General features: G+C 45.2%; 1 protein-coding gene across 1 annotated transcript in view; it reads left to right on the forward strand.

The window, feature by feature from the left end:
• Window positions 1–8,104: 8,104 nt before the first annotated feature.
• UGT8 (UDP glycosyltransferase 8) overlaps window positions 8,105–17,466 on the forward strand; it is a 47,188-nt gene continuing 37,826 nt past the window's right edge. The window contains exon 1 of the mRNA XM_004686627.2: window positions 8,105–8,190. The gene's annotated coding sequence lies outside the window, so the exon portion shown is untranslated. The remainder of the gene's footprint in view (window positions 8,191–17,466) is intronic.

The raw sequence follows: 17,466 nt of genomic DNA on the forward strand, positions 1-17,466 counted from the left end.
GGGAGCAGCGGGCGAGACAGGAGAGGTCTGCCTCGCCATGTGGGTCAGCTCCCTGGCCAGGAACTGAACTCCTACTCCAGGGGCTGTGGATAGCTTCATAAGGCTGTGCTTAGTAAACTGTTGCTCCACCAGGGAGGGCCCTAGAAGATTTCTAAAATGAAATTTTTAGAATGGTGTTTTAATTTCAGACCTATTCTGGGAATTTCTTGCTCTCCTGAGAAATTGAAGCAGCCCTTAAAAATTGATTTTTTTTTTATGGTGAGCCCAGATTCTTTTGTTTTTTAGGATTACATATGCTCTGATAGTTTACCATGGAAATACTCTACCCATATGTAGTATGGGTGCTATTTCCTTACTCTAGAAGCCAGAAATAAGAAGTGTGACTCAGCCTGTAGCCATACGAGAGGTCAGCTCAATCTTTTCACTATTATTTTGCATATCTACCTGGGGAGGAGGGACACTATTAAATTAGTTTGCAGACAGCGGTTTTATTTAGTGTTACAAACAGTAGTAGTAGTAGCCTTGTCCTGTTATGCAAAGCATTGAACAAATACTCATACCTTCAAATGGTTCTCCAAAGCTTGCTGAAGGACTCTCCTGCTGTGCTCTGGATTTGCAGACTTATGAGTCCCTGGAAGGGTGCCTCTGGGTTTAAGAGAAATAGAGAGAGAAGACAAGGTCGTTTCAATGAGTATGATGTAGCACTGTATTTTCCTTAAGTGCTGAGTTGGAGATGGGCACAGAATACTCTGGGCAGGTGTTTGGAAATCGCCAGTTCTGCATGGACCACAGGAGCAGAGAGACTTCCCAGAGACGGTGAAGTTAGTGGTCAGGGACAAGACCCGAGGGGACTGTTTGTCATCCTGAGGACAATCCCCTGTTCTCTGTTGGTGACTAAATAAAGGAGTAACATGGAGAAGGCAGTTCTCACTGCAGTCTGGAAGAATGGATCTTGTAGATCCAGCAGGCACTGTGAGGCAGGAGGCAGACACCAGGTGAGCAGGTGTTGGGTGAGCTTCTTAGGAGAGGTTGAGGACCCGAGGGACATCGCAGTGGTCACAGCATGATGGAGGAAAGGGCTTCGTTGTACAAGTGTCACTGTGATAGACTCCAGAGCCGGGTGACAGAGATGACAGACTGCATGGTGGCATGGGGCAGGTGGTGGAGGAGAGGCAGCCTTGAAGTGCAAGGGTGAAAAAGTTCAGCTTTGGACATGATAGCCCATGAATGTTTATAGAAAGCCCAGTGGAGATTGAGTGTCCTGTGTTTCGTGTCACAGCACAGAAGCTGTGAGCTGATAAACCTGGGCAAAAGAGTGAGGCAGGCGGATGGAAGAGGGGGTGGGGTGGATGGACAATGCATGATTTAGTGGTTTTCAGCATATGTGTGTGTGTGTATGTGTACACACACATATACAGACATACAAATATAGATGCATACATACCACTATATAAACGTAACACACACAGTTGTAAAGAGAGGAAAGCAGCAGGTCTTCCAGGACAGGGACAAAGAGTAAGAGGGGAATAGAGACCTGGGGGATACAGACACTCTAAGAGCTGGGTGGAGAAGTAGGGAGTAATAAAGAAGGTACAGAGTGTGAGAGGCAGGAGGAGAACTCGAGGAGAGAGCAGCTTCCTGGTGGCTGAAGGATGAAAGAATTTCATGAGAGTCCAGGCACTACAGTGAGGGTATCTTACAGTCCTGGCTTGGCCCAACTAGCTCAGCGCCTAGGACCAGAAATTTAGCTCCCCTTCCGCAGCTACGAAATGAAGGTCAGAACCGTCCTATTGTTGCTGGGTTTTGAGGGCCCAGGCCTGGAAAGTGGCCGGCTGGTGTCCAGTAACGCTATCTTCATAAAAGCAGGACATTTGCAATTACAGGGTTCCTAGAGACTTTTCAAGGAGTGTGATTAGACAAGATGTATTTAAGATGAAAATCTGGCCATATTTATGACAGTGGGGGAAGAAGCCTGTAGAATACAGCCGAAAACTTTGAAAGGAGCAGAGATGCAGGAGAAGGCATAGGAATGCTTTAAAATGCCAACTTTTAAAGCACTGAGTTTTCTCCATCCGGATGAAGTGGTATTTTATTTTATTTTAAAGGCTTATTTATTTATGCACGCAGAACTGGGGTACAAGCCAGAGGTGCAGGGGCGGTGAGAGTCTTCACCAGAGACAGAGTGGGGAGCAGAACAGGCTGATCTACAAAGCACACTGCTGAGGGGAGCAGCGGGCTGGTCAGGAGAGGTCTGCTGCGCCATGTGGGTCACCTCAGGGGCAGGGATCGAACTGGCACTGAAGTGGCTGCAGCCAGCTTGCAGTGCTGCGTCCTAACCCATTGTGCCACCAGGGAGGGCCCGGTGTTTTATTGAGAAAAAAAGGATATATATTAAATATGTATCTTAGCTATGCATGTTAAAATTAGATCTATATCTATATCTATCTATCTATCTATCTATCTGTCTATCTATCTATCTATCTATCTATCTATCTATCTATCTATCTATCTATCTATCTACCTATATACATTTTTTACCTTGTAAATAGTAGGTATTTTCATAAAATGTTTATGCCTATGAGCTGGCTTGGGACAAATCAACAGTTGCTTGTTGCCTGTTGCAACTATTGCACATCACCAGTACCTATTTTTTCTTAATTGGTTAGATATTGGACATTGGCAAATAACTGTTATAAATAATACCTTTTGTGCTTTTTAAGATAAGTTAGTAATGTCTATTTTGTTTCACGCTTGTTATTTACCACTAGTCTTTTGTCTATAAGGAGGGTCATCATAGAAGAGTGTTAGGACACTTAGTATTTGTCCAGTAAAATAAAGTTAATTGATCATATTTTTACTCAAGTCCAATAGGTATGTAGTTTTCAATCTTTTTTAAAAATTTGTTTATTTATGCATGCAAGAACTGGGGTACAGGCCAGAGGTGCCAGGGGGTGAGAGGCTTCACCAGAGACAGAGTGGGGAGCAGAACAGGCAGATTGACGAAGTCCACAGCTGAGGGGAGCAGCGGGCGGGTCAGGAGAGGTCAGCCACGCCATGTGGGTCACCTCCCTGGCCAGGGATCGGACTTCTAGCTTCATAGTGCTGCGCTTTAACCCGTTGCGCCACTGGGGAGGGCCCCATAGTTTTCAGTCTTTGATGATGTGCTTTGCCTGAAATCCTCTAGCCGCATGTTTCGGTATCAGGGCCTCTCTGTTTTGGGGTTGACTGTTGGTGTTTGCTCACATGCTGTGCAGGGTACGGCCCAGTGCTTCCACAGCCCGGGGTTCTGTGCAGGTGATTTTCCCTTAAGGAATTCTGATGGTTCTATGTTGAACATTCTCCCACTCAACTCGAGACTTCGTACTCCCAGGACATTGCTCCTTACAGAGGTGTCAAAGGTCAACTTGGAATGGCCTCCCTAGGTCAGCATGTAGGGGCACCGAGTCAAAGAAATGCTGTTTGGGCTGCTTAGGAGCGGCCAGGTAGGTGGCAGAGCTCAGGTGTTTCAAACTGGAGCTGGAAATGTGAGCTGGAAAGGGTAGGTAGTAGGAGTAATCAGGGAAGCTGTGTGTTTCGCTTTTAGCCTTGTACTGTTTAACTCAGTTGTTAATTATTGGCGGGAAAATCACTGTTTTTGGTTTTACCTTGAAGGTGTCATCAGTTTCTTGACTTGATTTAGATAACAGAAATGTCTCTGCAGATATTCTAGCTCACTAGGTAACTTCATAATATAATTCATTTGCAAGGTATTTGCTGACTGGAATATGCTTAATGCAAAGCAATGTGTAAAATTAGTTTGCACTTCTAAATTCAGTTTGGAAGAACGGTAGTGCCTAAATGTTTTCAAGACACCAATTCGTAACTTTTAAGAGATTGCATTGACTTTCATTTACTTTACTAAGCAATCATTGTGGGGTTGATTTTTCTCCAAGTGAAATGTTTTAAGTTGAAATAATGTGTTTCCGTCAATTAAAAAGAATTAGCAAGGAAAGTAGAATTGAGTTTATAAATAAGCTGTGTTTTTGGTAGTATCAGCCCGAAGAGTTGCATAAAACTTCATTTTGTGTAAATTGAATCATAGCTGCAGAATTTCAAACTTTCAAAACACCTGAAGAAAATAAGGCAAAATTTAAATGGATTGGTTTTATTTATTTAAAGCTTTCTACTTTCCTGTATGTTTGAACTATTTTTAGGGCTGGAAGAAAAGGACAGGGGATTTAAAGCATATTCCATTTTAAATGTACCAGAGTCCTGGCTATTTAACAAAAACCAAAGAAAAGTCTCTCAGTAAACATAAACCTATTGTGATCAGCCTGCTTTACAAATTCAGATGTTCCTAACTGACTGACACAGACACAAGCAACCACCGCCAAAATCTGGACACATCTCTCTGCGGCGTTTTGAATGTCCTCACATCTACCAGACTGTGTTGAGCTTGAAAATGCAACATGTATGTTTCACGTGATCCTGCACCTCTTCTTTATCATAATATCCCGGGGCGGAGAGATGAGGCCTGGCCAGGAAAGATGCGCTTCTCACTAGCACTGGGATGAGTGTGTGGGTGTGAGGCCTTCCTGCTCAGCGGCCATGGGCCAGGGCCAGTGCCTCCAGGCTCCAGGCTCCTGGCCCCTGCTCCCCTCTGGCCTTGTGCTTTCCATAGCTTTTACATGTGCTGCTCCAGCAGAGACTCTGCTGTACTCACAGCCAGTTGGGAGAGCCAGGGCTTTGGAAAAAAACTAGTCAAACAGGTTTGCCTGTCTGTCTAAGGGGGAGTGAAGCTGTGAAATGTTTGGGTAAGGTTAAGGGTGAAAGGATTTTAAGGGATATGAGTTAATGCAGATCACTGAAGCTGTTTCCTCCTGGTTTGGAGAGTGCATAGGAGGCTTTATGGGAATATATCTTGAGGGAGCAACAGGGAGAGGAAGGGAAGCTGGAAGCTGGAAAGAGAAGGAAGAAACCGGGAGTGAGAAACAGGTGGCCAGAGGGAAAGGAAAAACAGCAGCAGGGGACAATAACCTGAACAGGACCGAGGACAGTGTTTCACCCCGGCCCCACAGCCGGGTGTATCATAGCAGGAAATCATAATATTGACGTGAGAATCAGTTTAGTCAAAACAAACACACACCTGTGGTTTTCAGCTTCCCCACTAGGGAGCTCCCCACCTGGTCAGGGCTCAGGTTAGACTACTGATGGGAAACTGGCTCTCACCTAACCTGGGAGTGCTCTCCCTGTCCCAGCCCTTCCAGGCTGCCTTCATGCAACCATTTGGTGGTTTACACGTTTCTTCCTCAGGCCTTCCATTCTCCTAGCCTCATTCTGCCCCCACCCATCTTGTCTGGCACATCCTCCTATTTTACAGACCATAATTCGGGGGCACAAATCTCCTCACGGACACTTTGAGGTCCCCACAGCAGTCTGTGGGGCATTTGATGTTAGAACCCAAGCCCTTGCCTGGGGCAGCATTACTGGAGCCTTGGCCCCACCGAAATGCCCTGTCAGCCACCCCCCACCCCCGCTTTAGTCCTTCCGGAACCCCTTTCCCCACCAACGAGCTGCCACCCACCCTTCTGCTTCCTTCCCTGTCGTTTTGAAGAACGTCTTTGTCCCCAAGTCTCTGTTCGCTTTCAGTTTCACTCCAGTGGTGAAGTTATTCATGCTTGTGGATTGCATATTTATACACAAATAGGTGATTTACAGAGTCATCTTGTAGCTTCAACTTCCTTCCGGCTCTCTGAAGACCTAGGGTGTCCGATTCGATTCGGCTTCCAGGCTCACAGCGGACACCCCCATTTGCATCAGTCTTCGGGCCACAGGCGTGGGTGTTATTTTGAAGCCCACTCTTCCCTCACTGATCTGCCTGGTGTGCCTTCCAGTTCCATCACAGTCTTCTTGGAGACCTTGTGCTATGCTATTTCCTCTCGCCTTCTGCTCACTGTGCGCAAAGGCCTCTGGGACCCCCAGCCACCAGTGTCTCTCTCACCGTTTCCTTGCTTTGATCCCCACCTGTCAGGTGTGCGTGCCTACCTGTGGAATGTCAGTAGTCTGGCTTTCAGGGTGCTCTGTCGCCCAGCTGCAGCCCCATCACCCACATGTGGGTTTTTCTTCCACTCCCCAGTAAGGTTCCACTTATCCCTCAGGCGTCTTCTGGGTCTCCCCCAGGACTGCCTGCCTTGATCCTCTGTTGTGTCCAAATCCTCAGCCTTGAGGGTTTGGGCATTTGAATCCCACCCCAGACTGTTTCTTCCCAGTCTCTTAACTTTTCTTTGACTTTCATTTCCCTGTATATTGACGATCCTTTAACATTTATGTAACTTCTCCCTCTAAGGGTGCTCAAAGAGCAGGAACTTTCCCTCTCAGCCTCCCCCGCCCCCTACTTTGGACAAACATAGTGAGCAGATAGAACATACCAAAACACATCAGCAGTATCTCAGAAGATAGCAAGGGAAGTCATAGGTTTCTTAATTTTCTGTGTGCATTTGATGCCTTTGTCCCTGTATCATTGAAATTTGAAATGTTCCCTTACTTTGTTTTTATATCAGATATTCTAGACAGAATCCACACAGCTTGTGTGTCATTTTATTCACATCACACACACGCATACACATAGATTTGATTCATAGAAAGTTCCTAAGAAAAGTCCTCCAAGTGCTTTATTATAACATTATAATGACTTGGTAGGTTTTTTCTTTGTCATTTTACTTATGACTTCTAAAAGATCAAAGTACAGACATGACTAATTGTGGGGCTAATTAGTAGGAAATAGTGAATAATGACAGATAATTAAGTAGATTCAGTTTTTATTGTCTATTTATGTTTGTCTATGTATGTTGTCCTGAAGCAGTTCTCGGAGGACAGACGATCACCCACATGAGGAAGGTGTGACTTAGCATTTTCTAATTACCCCTCTGTTGCCTCTCTACCTCCGGGCTTTCGGATGTCAGCGCCCACAAACACCAGCCCACGGGGAGCTCTTCTTTCCCACTTTCCTCCATCGGGAAATGCCCAGATTTTCGGTTCTAATGAGACTGTAGGGAAGAGGAGCCAGGATATATTTAAGAAATCTCACCAAAAAAGCCCCAAAAGTTTAGCTAGACTGTGAATAAAAAGAGATGCCTCACTGTTATTTACCAGTTTCAAATAATTCTTTGGGGCACTGAGAGATAACTGTGTTATTTGCTCAGACATAGTATGAAGGCAGAGCTTCAAAACATACTTTTATTCAGGGTTCTAGCTATGCCGGCTATATAGCCCTGCCCCTTTTCTTCTCCTACTCTTTCTCCAGCCCTTCTGGTGATAATGTCCCTGCCTCTGTCTGGTGGGTAATTCAGAAGCGCTGAGAGCAGGTTTTGGATGGAGGGACCCAGGCACAGACAAGTCCCAAGATGGTGGGGTGCGGGTAAAGCTGTGGAGGGCAAGATGCCTATGCTGGATTGGGTTGCTCTTCAGTCCCCCTGTACAGTGGGATTGGTCAGCTCACTGGGGGCCCTGAATGCTTTATGCTTTCTGATTATTTTTACAGTGAAAAATAAGTCAGCTTGTCATTTATTTTTTTTTTCTACTTTTTGCATAGAAGAACTGGGGTGTAGACCGCTGGTGTGAGATGCGAGGGTGGAAGGATTCACCAGAGACGGTGGGAAGCAGAACAGGTGTCTCTACTGAAACACACTGCTGAGGGAGCAGCGGGTGAGACTGCTGTGCCTTGTGGGTCGCCTCCCTGGCGGCGATCAAGCACGGGCTACGGTGACTTACTTACCCCTAAGCCAACAGGGAGTCCCTCAGCTTGTCATTTTAATGATCCTTTATTATTATATTGATTATAAGGATAATTATTATTATTATTATTATTATAATGATATTCCTATGCCTCTCCTACCACTCTGCCTGAAAGGCCATGAAAGGGGCGTCCTTGAGCCAGCCCCATTGCCCACAGGGCTGAGAGTGGTACCTAAGAAGCAGCCCATCCATTCTCTCCACAAGGAGCCTATTGCGTGACGGGCAACTGCCTTAGGAGCCAAATACAGTGTGATTTTGTAAACCTAGTATAAAATGTAGTATAATTAAGAAGGTTGAAGAAGGTAATGAGTATGGCTTTTCAGGGCTGCTGTTTCGATTGGCCTGCCCAGGGATTCAAGAAAAAGTCGACTGTTACCTGGCTTATGCAGTAGTAACCTTGGAGTCTCCGTGGTGCAGGTAAGAGATACTGGATCTGGACCAGGCAACCGGAGGGCAATTTCCCACTCTGCCAATGAGTAACTATGAATTAGCTATGTGGCGCTAGGCAACTGGGTCCTCGAGACACTGTCCCTCTCTCTACAAATGACAGGGTTTGAGCTCTGTTATCTTTCATTTTTAAAGTGGGGCTCTTGATTTTTTCTTAAAAGAATATCTGTATTTTAAAAGTTACTTGGTGTTACGGCATAACAAATACATTGAGAACCAGATGTTTGCATGGCTAATAACAGTAGCAGTGACATACAAGACTTCTCTGGACTTGGCTTCTTTGGGCCAAATAGCAGGCACAATTCTCAGTGCTTAGAAGACTCCAGTTTTACCTGTGAGTAAAGATTCATCTAAGAAATGCATTGTGTCTTTCTACAGGACCTACTTTAATTTTTCTCTGCTAGGGAATGTCACTATATCACAGTAATTTTGGTATTTTATCTAGAATAGTCTTGCTATTTTATCTCATCTACTCCATAACAACCTTCCCTTAGTGATTTTGCTGGTGTTTTATTTTTATGAGATAGCAGGGGAGAAGAAGTTGGATATTTTAACTTTTGAGGACTTCCAAGAAATTGAGTAGGGAAATATTCAAGGTTTTTTTTTTTATACTCAGATATGTTTGGGTCCAAATCATATTTGAGGCAAAACATGGGGACATATATTCTGGCACTCCTGAACTGTTGACATAGCTAATCCCAGAAGGCCACCTAGTAGAGCATAGTCTACACATCGCCTCTGTGATCCTGCTGCATTTCTGAGGCTTTTGTGTCTCTAGAGAAGTAGTGTACGTTGGGAACCTTTGTCCCCCACACCTGTCTAATTGTGAGAGAAGTTAAAATTTGCTCTGGACGTCCTCTACTTTCACTTCCGTTATTCCTCTAGTTAAAATTCCCATAACATCGAGTTCTAAAAAACAGAGTGAAAGATCTGAAAACCAGGCCTCAGACTTTTTCCAAGAAAGCAAGTACCTCGCAGAACTGAAAGCCTGTGCCTTCTCACTTGTAAGATTTACGAAATTCTTCTCATTTGTTTAAGGATGAGATCAGCATCAAAACAAAGAATTTCTTTATTGTTTGGCGAATATGGGTCACATGGTACAGGCGCACAGAGAGAACTGGTACCAGCCTCCTCTTGGACTTGCAGAGCAGAAACCCGAAGGCAGTCTGTGGGAGATGATTGTGGGAGCTATGCGTAGACTCCTACATGATATACATACACACACACACAAAAAAAAAAAAATTTAAAATATGTGATAAAAACCATAAGGGCTTTACTATCACTGCCTTTTTTTTTTTAAGATTTATTTATTCATACAGAATTGGGGTACAGGCCAGAGATGCTGAGGGTGAGAGGATTCACCAGAGACAGAGTGGGGAGCAGAACAGGCAGATCAGAGGAAGTACACTGCTGAGGGGAGCAGCGGGCGGGTCAGGAGAGGTCTGCCGCGCCATGTGGTCACTTCCGGGGCAGGTGGGAATCGAACTCATGCAGAAGTGGCTTAAGCTTCTTAGTGCTGTGCTTTCACCCGCTGCGCCACCAGGGAGGTCCTCACTGCTTTCTTTATAAACAATAAAATTGCATTATAAAAATTTCAAGCATTTATCTCTGTCAGTGATGCTCAGTGTGGTCTCTGGATCAGCAGCATCAGTATTACCTGGGAACTGGCCAGAGATGCAAATTCTTGGGCCCCTCTTAGAAGAACAGAATCAGAAACTATGGAGGAAGTCCCCAAAGACCTTGTTTTTAAGAGGTTCTCCAGGGGGTTCTGATACATATGCTAAAATTGCAAGGCAATTTTCCATTGAAAAATTTCATTTATGAGATGAAAATACGTGATTATTTTAAGGACAAAAGTATGTATAATTTAGATTTGGAAAATGCTTTTCTGGTTAACACTTTCCTTGTTAATTTTTGTGACCAAAATTTATGATAATGTGTTTTATAGTCTAAAGGCTTAAGAAGTTTACCAAGTAGGATTTTCACACACTACTATTTTGATTTGTGAATCTTAGAATTAAAGGTTGGTCTATTATGTGACATATGGCAGTGGAGACCTTAGAGAATCTGTGTAGATAGATATGGCATGCTGGATCAGGACCAATTCACTAATTGTTCTCTGAATGTATTTATTCGTGTATCTTAGTCACTTAAAACTACTCCATCTCCCCCCACCCCCATGCCCACCTACAAACTCCTCCACTAACTAAAAACAACAAATTAACGAGCTGCTTACTTTCCTGTGATTTTATGGAAGTTTAATACCGTGTTTTTAATGTTACAATGATCTGGGGACTATTCAAGAAAGAAAACTACCTTAAGACCTGGGTCATATCTTCAGAAACTCTGACTGCGCTGGGCAGAGTTGAAGGTGACAGGTTTCCAGGTCCTCTGATTTTAGAAGCTCCCCGGTGATTATCACATTTCCAGAGTCAGAAGCCGCTGGGCTGTATAGCAGCTAACGGTAACTAGCAGACCCGTAGCGAGTTATACAGTAAATCCACTAGGCCCTTTCATGGTCTTTTGTGTGACTGAAAAAATAACTTGTTTTCCAGTCGGTGATTAGTGTTGACTAGTTCACCAAGTTATCGGTCATGTTTTAGGATTGTTTGTTCTGCCTCTTGGCTTGCTCTACATCCTTGGGCTCGCTCCAGGAAGTTCATGTACTTGCCTCGGGAGAACCAGACATCAGGGTTCTCATCATTTTAACAGCACCCCCATAGAAATTACCAACAGGGATTCTCATCATGTGCATTTGAAATTGAGGTGAATTGTGAACTTCCGTTTTTTTTGTTGTTGTTGTTTGTTTGTTTGTTTGTTTGTTTAAATAGCATCCTTTGACCTGATCTGTAGTGTTTTCATGAACCAGATAATACTGGTCTCTTAAAACCTTTTCTTTCCCACTTAGAATGTAAAGAATTTTCAAAAGCATTTAATTTAATATCCTCACCTACAAGTGAAGAAAATGAGAGTCAGACAAATGAAGTAAGTTGACATAATCAAGGCTTCCAATTTGAAGAACCATATTATTAAAGATTAAAATGTCATACACATAGTTCTTGTTATTACAGCAACTGCGGAAGAGGACCATTTGAAATGGTACAGTCTTTATCACTCAACCAATGTGAAATGTGGGCTACTTGAGAAGATACTCAGGTGACCCAATCATGACATGTCCAAAAATCCAAAATTTAAAGAAACACTGACATTTGTTTTAATTATGGAAAGTGATATTGATAGGACTTTACCAGTGTGCCGTCTTTCCAAGTATTTTTAATTTGTGTAATTAAGCGACAATGGGAAGTTTGAGCATGTGACATTGAAAGACATGATGCTGAAAGGTACCACCATGTACTTACAAACCTCTAAAACCGTAATTTTATGCTGTTGCTCTGAGAGATTGCCGGATCTTGGATCTAGGCAATTACAAAATATTTAGCGATTATTTACTTACTTATGCAGAATTCTGTTGGGAGCTGGAGCTGAGCTCCTGTTTTTCTGAGTCCCTAGGACAGCTGAACTTTAAGTCCAGTTTTTATATCTTGCATTAACCTGTATTTTTCTTACTGCTGGTAAATATTATGTTTCAGCCTTGCCTTTCTTTCTAATGAGTAGAATGGCATCAAAATCTCTACCTCCTGGGTCCTCTCAGGTGGTGCAGTGGGTTAAAGCACAGCACTGTGAAGCTATCTGCAGCCCCTGCAGCACGAGTTCCATCCAGATCCTTGGCCAGGGAGCTGACCCACGTGGCGCAGCAGACCTCTCCTGTCTCACCTGCTGCTCCCCTCAGCAGTGTATTTCACTCCGTCTGCCTGTACTGCTCCCCACTCTGTCTCTGGGGAATCCTCTCACCTCCTGTACCCCAGTTCTTGTATGCACAGGTAAATAACTCTTTAAGAAAATCTCTAGCTGCTGCAAAGTATAGGACAGAAACATACAGCAGGGAAAAGAAAGCGAGTGGGATTAAGACAGGGAAGCAAAGAGCATAAGGGACCAGGGTGATGGTTCATGGATGATGCGCTCGTGGGAGATTGATGGGCAGTATGAGGAGAGAAGTCACATGTTTTACATACATGAACAATGATGTAAGGAAATGAAAGGTAATCTCCAGCTGCTTATTAAAAATGCAGAATTTGGGATTTCTCCCCAGCCTCCATAGCAGCCTCTGTTGGAGAGGGCCTGGAATCAGCATTTTTGGAGAACCATTTATTAGGTGATCAAGTTCGTGTGTGGACTGTTGTTAAATTTAATCTCCATCATAAGCATCCCATGGACATGTTTAGGCACCAGGCTCTAGTGCAATCTGCTATGTCCACCTTCATTTTCCTTCTCTGTTTTCCCCTTCTTGCCTCCCCTCCCCCTGGTGATCTCAGCACAGTGCCCCAGATGGGCCTGGGCCAGCGATCACTGATAAGCCAAGAGCGTTGAGTTTCTCATTACAGGTTCACCACCTGCACTGCAGATGTAGACAGAGACACACAGATACAGGCAGTGCAGACACGTGGCCAGTGTTGCTGGCTCAGGACACTGCAGGCCTTGGTGATCTCACCTTCTCAGGAGGTTTCTGTGTGCTCAGAATGGAACTTTTTTTTCTTTTGAAAGATCGATTTTATTTATGCACAGAACTGGGGTACGGGCCAGAGGTGCAGGGGCAGAGAGAGGATTCATCAGAGACAGAGTAGGGAGCAGAATGGGCAATCTAGTGGAACACACTGCTGAGGGGAGCAGAGGGAGGGACAGGAGAGATCTGCTGTACCCTGTGGGTCACCTCCCAGGCCAGGGTGGAAATGAGGCCATAGCAGGAATAGCACTGACTTAACCCCTAGGCTGCCAGGAGGTCCCCTTTCCGCATTTCATGCTTGTGTAGACCACTGAGTAATTTATAGCAACTTTGTTTCCCCTACTGTGACATGTTAGTGCAAGGAGTATGTTAGGGATAATAGACTATTTCCCATCCTAGTCTCAGGAGATCTTCTTATCACACCAACATTTTTGAAATAATGAATATGTGAATATTGGATGCTTTTTTTGTTTGTTTTTTTGTTTTTTAATTAAGTGCGCTAGAAAATTTGACTAAAACTTTCTCTCGGGGACCTTTGGAGTAATTTATTCAATTTGTGAAGTGGGAACCTGGTTTCTTCCTTTGCGTTCACCCTAGTCCACTTGGATTTCTGTAGTCGAGCTGCACATTTCCGTGTGAGCTGCTTTAATTTTTCCAAATGATTCAAACTGCGATTTTGAAAACTACGAGTCACCTGTGCTTACTGAGTGCCAGCAGCCAACCTGAGCTGCATTCGACAGAAGGCCATCCTCCCAGCGCACCCCTGGGGCTATGGAGATGCCCAGCGGCAGCCCCGTCACCCCTTTTGCTGGGAGAGAGACTGCAGGAGTCAACAGGTGGCCTCTGCCCTGCACCATCTCTGCCCTCTGCCCGTCCCATAGATGTTCCGCCTCCTGTGGTGAGATGTCCTTGCTGTTACTAGTTTACTGGCAAGTCGCCAGTAATAATTAACTGAAGAACTTGATCGGGGCGTTGCTGGCATTGGAATCATGAATGTTTAAAATCGAGGCAACTTAACAGCACGTTGCAATGCAGCTTCCCTCTAGTTTGGCCATGGTTACACCATCTATATATTTTCAGTCCCACCTGGTGAGGTAAAAGCTGACTGAAAATGGACAGGAAGCAATGCTGTGATAGGTGAGATGCTAGATCTGGCTCAGCTTCTTCTCTCCAGTCTGGACTCCTTAACCTGTAACACGAGGCAACCGTTTTTGCCTTTGCTGGGTCTCTGGCTGTGCAGCGCAGTCACGCTGACAACGCCGGAGCGGAGGCCAGGCTTCTGGCGTGCCGCCAGACCACCGTGCGGGCTGCTGTCTCCGCTCGTCCTGTTAGGATGTCGCCGCCAAGCTACGTCCAGGGCGACCACCTCACTCTGGCTTCCGCAGGACTCGCCCCCTTTCCCACTGATAGCCCACCTCCTCGAAGTCTCCTCGGTTCTGGGTGTTTATCCCAGAGCCGGAGACAGAAAGGAGGTTTAGTGAGTTCACATGGATTGGGGCGCGCACAGGCGGACTGATAGCCTGCCTCTGTGTGGGGACCCTCTGTCACTGTCACACCTTGCCTGCTTTATGCTGCCTCACGAACCCAGGCATTAATCATTACCATGCCCTCCTCCAGCCAGCAGGGGAAAGTGAAACCTCCCGGGGCATAAACCAGGCATTGCACATTTCACTTTTGCTCCCATCCCATTCCCCTGCTTTGAACTTACTTTTATGGCTTAAGTTGAGCCTCTCGAGTAGCTAGCAAAAGTGGTGCCTTTTGTCTTCTGGACTGGGAGCCACGCTAAAATGGAGGAGTCTGCTTCTAGACAGAAAGGGACCCAGCTGCGGCGCCAGGATGTGCCATCCAACACCACCCCGCACTTCCCCGTGACTTAAAATAAAGGGGGTTTCCTTGGCCTTGGCTGTGAGTATGTGAGTTAACACATCCAGCGAATGAAGTCTCCTGGATTGAAGGCAAAGCTTTAATGAAATTTGTGGTCTGCTTCCTTCCCCCTCATGCAGCAACCATTACTGAGAGGTGTTCTCCATTGCTCAGATGCATAACTGCAGTGTTTCGAGCTAAAGCGTCCGTTAGCCCCTCATTCAGAAGTAGGGCGATTGATATAAATGTGCATCCTTTTATTTTAAAACAGTGGCATAGTAGTGGGATGTTGGAGGTGCGTGACATGTGCTGGTGCAAGTCACTGTCTAGGCTGTTCATTCAGTAACTCATGCCCCGTCCCCAAGGTTCAAATACATTTTTATCCATTGGTTTATTTAATCTGCTTTTCCTCATGAGGTAACATTGGTTTACACCACTGCATGTGATTTAGGGCGATAGATTCACAGCTAAATTTTTATAGGCTATGTAAAGATTACCAACTTACACTAAAGTCTCTTTTGGAACTTAATTGGCCTAGAGGGGTATAAGAAAATACAGTATAATACTAAAATCAATACTTGTTTAAAAGCACTAGCAACGATATCCTAATTAGTTTTTACTTGGCTGAATTTGTTTTTTACTTATTCCTTGGGGGGGGGGTATTTTCCCAGGCTTACTTCCAGAGGCGTTTTGAGGAGAAAAGAAGTTACTCTAAAGCTATCTTAGATAATACTAAGGTTCACCTCCGATGTCTCTGTGACTGAACAGATAATTGTGTAATTAGGGGCTGCATAAGGCCGAATGGCAGAGAACTGAAAAGTACTATGAATCTCAGCTGTTTTGTTTAGCCAAACTACTTAATCTGCTTTGAGGACTAAATCGTCCACTTCATTTTTCTAACTAGCCCTGTTCACCACGTACTGACGTGATTTTAAATTCCTCACCAGCCCTTGTCTTCTTTTTCCTTTAATGTGAAGACACTTTGTTCTTTTTTGTTTTTTAAGATTTATTATTTATGCTTACAGAACTGGGGTACAAGCTAGAGGTACAGGGGTGGTGAGAGGATCAACAGACAGAGTGGGGAGCAGAACAGGCAGATCGACGAAGTACACTGCTGAGGGGAGCAGCGGGTGGGTCAGGAGAGGTCTGCCGCGCCATGTGGGTCACCTCCGGGGCAGGTGGGGATCGAACTCATGCGGAAGGCGGCTTTAGCTTCTCAGTGCTGTGCTTTAACCCGCTGCGCCACTAGGGAGGGCCTTCTTGTTTTTAATGCCAGATTATAAATTGCTAAGATGCTGGGATAGCAGCTGGTGGAAACCTAAATGTTTCCCTCTAGCTTATCTGTTTATCCTTATTCCCCTGTGCCATTCAGTCTCATGCCTGGTTTCCAGTTCAGAGCTATTGATGAAGTAACATCAAATAGGAAAGGTCACAGGATTCTTTTAAATGGTGGGCAAGGGTGATTCACCTCCTCTTAAAAATAAATTAGGTGGAGGCCCTTCCTGGTGGTGCAGCGGGTTAAAGCACAGCACTATGAAGCTGTCCGCAGCCCCTGCAGCACGAGTTCCATCCCTGGCCAGGGAGGTGGCGCGGCAGACCTCACCCGTCTCACCCGCTGCTCCCCTCAGCTGTGCACTTCAGTAGGTCTGTCTGTTCTGCTCCCCACTCTAATACTCACCCCCCCACCTTTGGCCTGTACCCCAGTTCTTGTGTACATAAATTAATATTTAAAAAAAAATTAGGTGGAAATAACATTTTACATTAAGGCTACCAGAAATCTTGTACGGTGCGAGACTCTGGTATTTAGGTTCCTCTTAGAAAATGGGAAGAAAAAAGAGGGACTCATAAGTCTGTTTGTCAGCTTTATAAAAATCTTAGTAACTGGAGTATTCCAGGTTAAGGCTGTGTGAAATAGTGATACCTGAGAAACAAGACCATCACAGCTGGTCTGATTTCTCTCCTCTGTGTGATGGGATTAGTACCCTTCCTTATTTTGCATGGGCGACATTTATGTACAGTGCCACCTACACATTCTTACCTTTTTCTTTTGCCCAAACTCACATTTGAATATGAATAACTTCCACTCTGTGAGAGGTAACACCCACCTCCCCTTAAAACTTTTGTTTCTTGAATGCAGGCACAGGGGAGTTTTTTGTTTTTGTTTTGTTTTAAAATTTATTTATGCATACAGAACTGGGGTACCGGTGAAAGGGGGTGCAGGGGCGGTGAGAGACAGAGTGGGGAGCAGAACAGGCCCACCGACTAAGTACACTGCTGAGGGGAGCAGTGGGCGGGTCAGGAGAGGTCTGCCACGCCATGTGGGTCACCTCTGGGGCTGGGATGGAACTCAGGCCGAAGTGGCTTTAGCTTCTTAGTGCTGCACTTTCACCCGCTGCGCCACCAGGGAGGGCCCTGGAGGTGTGTTTTTAATACAGAGAAGAAAGTGGGGTATGATAGGCAGCATGAAATTATTATGGAGTCTATGAACTTGGGGTTTTCTGTAATGTTCTGGCAGTGGATTCCAGTAAGTACAGTAGCATCTCAGAGCCAAGATGGGAGATGGAATAGGAGCAGGTCAGTCAGGGCTAGTGTCAGAGCAAAGCTCAGTCAGGTAACTGCCAGAAGAAGCCACTTGCGTGGCCCCAGTGTTTGTGTCCCAGACAGTGAGCTTTCGGGGGAGGGGTGGGGGTAAGCAGCAGAGTGTGGTCATGGGGGTAGTAAGCCCACCAAATGGAGACGGATATTTTGGGACCCCTGACCCCAGAGGGAGAGGGAGGTCCAGGCCCCGGCTCCAGGAGCATGTGAAGTGAATGAGCGCCTCA

This window comes from Condylura cristata, unplaced genomic scaffold (assembly GCF_000260355.1).
Source record: "Condylura cristata isolate star-nosed mole 26May11 unplaced genomic scaffold, ConCri1.0 scaffold00021, whole genome shotgun sequence".
Taxonomy (NCBI): Eukaryota; Metazoa; Chordata; class Mammalia; order Eulipotyphla; family Talpidae; genus Condylura; species Condylura cristata.